Source organism: Montipora foliosa, chromosome 12 (genome assembly GCF_036669935.1).
Source record: "Montipora foliosa isolate CH-2021 chromosome 12, ASM3666993v2, whole genome shotgun sequence".
Taxonomy (NCBI): domain Eukaryota; kingdom Metazoa; phylum Cnidaria; class Anthozoa; order Scleractinia; family Acroporidae; genus Montipora; species Montipora foliosa.
This window is the reverse complement of record NC_090880.1, coordinates 8,568,324-8,575,823: the sequence shown is the minus strand read 5'-3', so window position 1 is coordinate 8,575,823 and position 7,500 is coordinate 8,568,324. Positions and strand designations below refer to the sequence as shown.

Sequence of the window (7,500 nt, the reverse complement as noted above, 5' to 3'; positions counted from 1 at the left end):
TTGTTGATAACATCAAAGTAAACTACAAAATTTTAAATTATTATAAAAATGATTATACTAAATTTGATGAAGATAAATTTATTAATGAATTCTCAGCTATCAATTGGGAAAATATCCCCAATACTGATTTGGATGCAAACGCTAAATTTAATATTTTTTATAATCAAATCTCTCAGTTCATTAACTCTCATGTTCCACGTAGAAAGCTTTCAAAGCGTGAAATTAAATTATCCACTAAACCCTGGATTACCAAAGAAATACTTGCTAAGATGCAATATAGAGATAAGGTCTATTCACAGGTCCTTAAGTGTAATCAGCCAGATCCAAACATGATTCTTTTTTATAAGAAGATCAGGAATAGTGTTGTTAAAGATATCAAAGTATCAAAGTCAAATTATCTTAAGAACTACTTTCTGTGTAATAGGAATAATATGAGAAAAATCTGGTCAGGAATTAGATCAATCATAAACGTTAGTAAAGTTAAAGCTGATTATATCCCCACCCTGTTAGAAAATGGCAAGCTTATTGACAATCCTTCTGCTATCGCTAGAACTTTCAATAACTTTTTTGTTAATGTGGGTAAAAACACGGACAAGGATATATCCCATGGGAGCTACTGTCCTACTTCTTTTCTGAAGGGAAATTTCCCTGACTCAATGTTTCTTTCTCCTGTTAATTCATATGAGGTTCAATCGTACATATCTCAAATGGACAGTACGAAATCTGTTGGTCCATATAGTATTCCAGTACCCTTGCTAAAAATCCTTAAGGCTCATATTGCTCCAGTTCTATCTTGCCTAATCAATGAATCTCTTCTCTGTGGCATTTTTCCTGAAAAACTTAAATTGGCTAGAGTAACGCCAGTCTTTAAGAAAGGTTCTACGCAAGATAAAGACAATTATAGGCCAATATCAGTCCTATCCGTTTTCAGTAAAATAATTGAGAAAGTCATGTATAAGCGCCTCTATGCCTATCTTGAATGTCACAACATTCTCTACTCACTTCAGTTTGGGTTTAGACAGAAATGCTCAACTAATCATGCTCTTATAAGTATTGCTGAATCAATTCGCTGTTCTGTTGACAATAAGGAGTTTGGCTGTGGTTTTTTTTTATTGATTTAAAAAAGGCTTTTGATACAGTAAATCATTCTATCCTTCTGTTGAAATTGCATCATTATGGAGAAAGAGGCAAAGCTTATGAATGGTTCCAATCGTACCTCTCCAACCGAAAACAGTTTGTGTGTGTGAATGGTCATGAATCTGACTCCCTACCTTTAACTTGTGGTGTTCCTCAAAGATCTGTTCTTGGACCTTTGCTGTTCTTGTTATATGTTAATGACTTACCCAATGCCTCAAGTTTACTTACTTTTCACTTGTTTGCTGATGACACTAATTTATACTACTCATGTAAGAACCTTGATGATCTTGAATCAAAGCTAAATCACGAGCTTAAAATAGTTGCCGAATGGATGAAATCTAACAGGTTAGCACTAAGTATCTTAAAAACAAATTTAATTCTTTTTCATTCAAAGAAACTGAAGCCAAGTAAGTTACTGAATTTAAAAATTGATGGAGTAAATATTAAGCAAGTCTTCACCGTCAAATATCTAGGTGTTACCTTTGACTCAAACCTTACCTGAAAAATCATATTAATGAACTCTGTTCTAAATTATCAAAAACTGTAGGAATTTTTTCGAAATTGAGGTATAATGCCAGCATTGATATCCTTATTATGCTGTATTATTCATTAATCTATCCCTTTCTTATCTATGGTATTCAAGTGTGGGGTTTAACATACCCAACCTATTTAAAGCCTGTCACTACTTTGCAAAAGCCATTAGCTAGAATTTTGACATTCTCAGAACCTATGTCACACTCAGAACCATTGTTAAAATCTCTTAATCTGTTAAAATTTAATGATATAATTCACTCAGAAATCCTTTCTTTTGTTTATCAGTGGTTTCACAAGCTAGTTTTTTCATGTTTTTCTGATTTTTTCAAGCCGATATCCTCTATACATGAGTATCCTACACGTCAGTCACTGAATGAACATTTATTTATAAAATCAATTCGAACTACCCAATATGGTATTCGCTCTCTTCATTACACTGGCTCCACCCTCTGGAACTCACTTCCAATTACTATCGAGCAGATAACTCCATTCTCTAGATTTCGTAAAACTTTAAAAAATATATATTATAGACAGTTATAATGATATTATTAGTTCTTAGTTAATATGTTATTATTGTCAATATTATTAATATATATATATATATATTATTATTATTATTATTATTATTATCATTATTTTTGGATAGTTAGATCTTAAAGAAATACTTATAACATAAATTGTCTATTTAACTCTGTATTCCCTCTGATAAATTTAGTTCCTTTGGGGCACCTACTCGATTAGTTTCATAAGCTATTTAGGTGTCCCAAACTCTTCACAATCAACCTTGTATTAAAACTGTTTGTTTACCATTTATCCTTTCTTCTTTTCCCCTAACATTTTACTTCTTAATCACAATTGTAATATTTCATTAGTACTATGTATCTTCTTCAGTATTTAATTTGTAAATATTCATATGTATATTCTATTTTTCTTTTTCCAACACTGTAAAATTAATGTTTGTGTGAGTTTAAATTAAAATTGAATTGAATAGGTGAAGATACAAACATAAATAAGTGTGTCTACGTGGATCGAAATTCAATGTTGATTCTTGTCAGTGCGAAGCCATGTATCTGTCCATACTTATATTGTTGGGCCAGCTTTTTTGACCTGCTTAAATGTAAACGTTATTAAGGTGATTCCCTAGTAATAGAACCCGCCATAGATTTCCGATGAAACTTGGTATGCTGTTGTTACAGGGCAAGGAGATGTTAAAAACGTAATAAAAAGAGGGGGTCACCGTGCTTGTTTTCACGCCACAATACTGACAAATACGGTTATTTAGGTGACGTTTGGTAATCTCCGTGCGCAACAAATAAGCTCGATTATTTTTCAATGCAGCGTGTTATATCACATAGAGTTTGACTTTCTTTGATTTTTATTCATCTACGTCCCAGAAAAAATGTCTTCAAATACTCTGCATTTTTTTTATCCTTTAAATGAAACATGATTTGCACATGCGCTGTTGGGTCTGATATGTCTCCTTCTGCAGTATTTATTTCATTTGCCAAAAAAGTGGCCATAGATTTCTGCTAATTTTTTTCTCAGTGATTGAGGATACTGTTATCATTGAAATTATGAAATAAAAAATGGGGGTCACCGTGCTCGTTATTGTGTTACGGCTGCTGATAACGCGCGCATTCCAGGCATTTTCTTGTAATTCCGAGCGAGGACTGGGGCGAATATAACAATGGCGTCTTTCGAATGCCCCCTGGAAGGAGTTTGGAAGGTGGAAAAGACATTGAAAAAGTGTCATTTTTGGTCTGTTTCGTCGGGAATTGAGACGCATGCGACCAATATAGAACTTAAATGAAGGTGAGTCATACTTTCATTGATTTGATTTTAAAGTTTAAAGTTGATATTTTCAGCACACTGTTTTGTTTCGTATTCAATATCCGCAGTATGCTTCCAGAGCCATGAACTGAAATTTTATTGCTCATTATTTGACCAAAATTGATTATCCTCACAACAGTGCTGTACTCTATATGTGCAAAGAAAGGTCCTTCCTGTGAATAGAGCATTTGAGGCTTAATCAAATACAGAAACTTGGAAATCAGTTCGTAGGCTTAAATGCATTCCATCGATCTTGTACAACGGCAGTCTTTTCCTCTATTGTACCATTCAGTCGTTTGTATACAAAAAGGAATATTAAATAGCGAATGCTTGTGACAGCTTTTAATCCCTGCTGTCTGGTTATTACGTTTACGTTTACGTTAGAGCGGTTTTCAAACGAGTGTCGTAAAACCAAAACCAAAGTAATTACTTTGGCCAATCAAGAAGGACGGAGACAATCCAGTAAACCAATCAAAACTCGAAGTAATTACACGTACCCGACACAAAGCGCGGGAAAATGTGCACGCGCGAGCCACAATTGGTTTTGGTTTCACTTCTGATTGGTTGAAAAAATGGCGCGAGAACTTTGAACCAATCACTGAGTGAAGTAAATGCAAAACCAAAGCAATTCGCTAATTACTTTCGACACTCAATTGAAAACCGCTCTATAAACGGCTTATTAATATTCGTACCAGTTGTAGCTGTGGTTACATCTTTTTGCAAGTTACAAATCAGTGAAAAAATTTACAATGTTGAACAGAATCCTCCTATTAGCTGTCACACGTACTTTTCCGTTAAACTTTTCTTTCACCACAAGTTCCAGCCCATCTGCTCCCCCTCTCTGAAATGCCAACTGCAAGTGCTGGAATCCCAGCCCAGACTCTGCAATTTTGGTAGCCATTCCAGCGGAAATGACCTTCTTGTCGAGCAAAGGATGGAGTGTTCGCTGAAGTACATTTCTCTGGGCAAGGCAGACATTATGCTCCTTGACCCATGTTACGGAGAAGCTGTGTTTTCTCAGCAGCTTTGAATTGAGGAACTTGTTCACAAGTTGATACAGGGCCTGGACATCTGAAATTGCATTATGGGCTTCATAGCTGCAGTGTAGAAGGTCTCTCGCTAAATTCTCTTGACTGTATGATTTGCGCTGAGGCAAGAGCTCTTTGAAGGCTGGTAAAGTGTCGGAAAATCCAGAAACAATGGCTGAAAATTCTTTATCTACCCCAGTGGACTCCAGCGCTTTTAAGAGATGCTTCCCATCAAAAGGTTTACAATTGTGAGCTATCAACAGACATGGTGCCTTGGGCCTTAGCCATGATATCATCTGAGATAATCCCTCAGCCAGTGGAACTGCTCGGACTGGACGAGAATTATAAAAGAGAATTCCATGGTGAAAGGTGAGCTTATTCACTGATGAAGCACTGGGTGATATTGGTCTGGTTGGAAGGATGTAAACCTCAAATGCATCTGCCCCATCAGTTGCTGCAATTTGCAGAATTTCGGTATCATTACCTGTCAAAAATGAGGAACTTCATTATATTTTTCATTGTAATAATAACAGTGAGCCTGCTCACTAGTTAAATAACACAAACTACATGTTAATGTAGTCTTAGCTTTGTGTTGGTGCCTATGGGATTCAAACCTTGCTCTTTCTTAGCACTACAGTGCTCTACCAACTGAGGTACAGTATGAAGACCCATACATTGGGAGTAGGCCAATTTAGTGAGTTCATGAAAGGAATCAAACATGAAATGAATATGATGCGAACTGTGGAAATACCAATGAAATGCATATGTGCTGCTAGCGCTAATGCAGTGGCCATGGGTTTGAATCCCATTTAAGTGCTAAAAATAGTTTCTTAGGCTTAATTTGCAATTGCTTAAATTGCAATCATAACTACAGTGGTCACATATTAATTTCATTTGTATCTCTGCAGTTCACATCATATTCATTCTATATTACATTATATATATAACAATCATTGTCTTGAAATGAATCAGTGATATTACCTCCGGATGATGTCTCCAGATCAAACACTATCTTAATGTAATCTTGTTCGGGCACCATACTGGACACACAGGGTTTGGGGGGTGATGGAATCTCAACTGCTTCTGTTTCTGGCAAATATCCCATGCCACTCTGATACTGAGAACCTTCCCTGGTTTCTGCCTGCTTTGTTTTTGACAACCTGTGGATTGTCAATGATTTTATTATTTTTAAAATTCTACATTTACATGAAAAATTCATTAATTCTTATTTACAGAGAACATTCATCATCAGAACACACTTTCCAGATCAGATACTGTAGTTCAACCGTAACATCAATCTTTCAGCTTTGCCCTAAATCATTAGTTTCAATGCCATATGTTTTTATTTACCTCTTCTCTTTGTGCCCTCTTCTTTGTATTTTGAATTTCTTTGTTTGCTGCCTTGCTCTTTGAAGTGACATTTTAGCATCCATTCTTTTCGAGTGTTTAAGCCCATGTGTTCCAGGAGAAAGGTGAATTTCCTGAAGGGCCTGTGTATAAAAAGAAGAATGCCTTATTGCTACTTGCCTGCTGTACCATGTCTGCCTTTTCTAAGTAGGTTAAATGCTGCCAAAAGTGCCAGTACAATACAAATTAAATCTTTTTAACCAGACACTTAAAAATGTAAAATATTTATTCATTGATTTGGTATATGATAACTAATTTTATCACTTTTTACAAGTCGGTTATCACAATAAGACAAAAAGTAGACACATGGGTACTGAGTAACATCAATGTTAAAATAGATTGCAAAAGTCAAATTTTGAAAAAAAGAATTAGGAAACCAGAAATTTCTAAATTAAACCTTGGTGAATCATACTTGTCCACAGCACTTACCTGAGTCACATATGCATGGCCAATGTTTTTTTGGCTCACTGCACAGGCCACGCGATAGTCATTGCTCTCACTGCCACCATAATGCCTGACCTTTGAGGCTTTGCTGCCGATCGTATTATTCAGTGCTTCATTGGCTTGGCTGGATCCAAGTGGAGCTAGCTTTTCTGCATTCTGACAGTAAACCTCTATGATTTCTTGCAGGTCCTTCTTCAAATCGTCCCCCTCGAGGTCTTTACCATGTGGTAAAGTGCTGTGATGGTAATTGACTGGGTCTTGGAGATATTTACACCAAGAGGTGGAGCAAGTGGAATGATCCCCAAATGCGTGTGGAATTATTGCTTTTAGGCTTTTTCTGATCCCATCAGAGTCATTTTTGTTTTGTGTTATGGCGTAGCTGAAGCATTTTTGTAAATAATCAATCACTTTACCAGACAAATTTTTATGTGTTTTCTGTAGATTGTACATTGAGCTTCCAAAAGCTCTCTTTGCATGAACAATGTCTGACCATTTGTCCACATTGTGATTCACACTTATATATATAATGTAATATAGAATGAATATGATGTGAACTGCAGAGATACAAATGAAATTAATATGTGACCACTGTAGTTATGATTGCAATTTAAGCAATTGCAAATTAAGCCTAAGAAACTATTTTTAGCACTTAAATGGGATTCAAACCCATGGCCACTGCATTAGCGCTAGCAGCACATATGCATTTCATTGGTATTTCCACAGTTCGCATCATATTCGTTTCATGTTTGATTCCTTTCAGTGCATACATCTGCTTCCATGGCCTTAGACGACCCGTCCCAGTTACATCTACAGTCATGTGCCCTGGCTGTTCTTCCAGCTCTGGTCGCTGCTTCACAAGTTGCACACCTCTTTGATCTTGTCGCAAATGCAATAACTTTTCCAGTTTTTATTCCAATCATAGAACCAGCTCCTGATACATAAAAGGTCTTACTTTAAAGGTATGTTACTCAGGTTTGGATGTAGTTTCCTGTAAATTTTGGACACTTGTCTAGATGATACATGTAAATCATAACCAGCAACACATGGTGTCGGCAAACCAACTGCCCAAACTAGATAATAAAAGTGCTCAAAAATAAATAAATAGAAACATAAATAAATA

The 7,500-nt window shown here is 35.9% G+C and overlaps 1 long non-coding RNA gene across 1 annotated transcript; it reads right to left on the bottom strand.

Moving 5' to 3' along the window:
- Nucleotides 1–5,595: 5,595 nt before the first annotated feature.
- LOC137980462 (uncharacterized) lies at nt 5,596–6,426 on the bottom strand. Its single transcript, XR_011118525.1, has 3 exons — nt 6,366–6,426; nt 5,880–6,019; nt 5,596–5,689 (listed from the first exon to the last, which is right to left on the bottom strand). It is a non-coding gene; the product is annotated as an uncharacterized lncRNA (long non-coding RNA).
- Between the last annotated feature and the right edge of the window lie 1,074 nt (nt 6,427–7,500).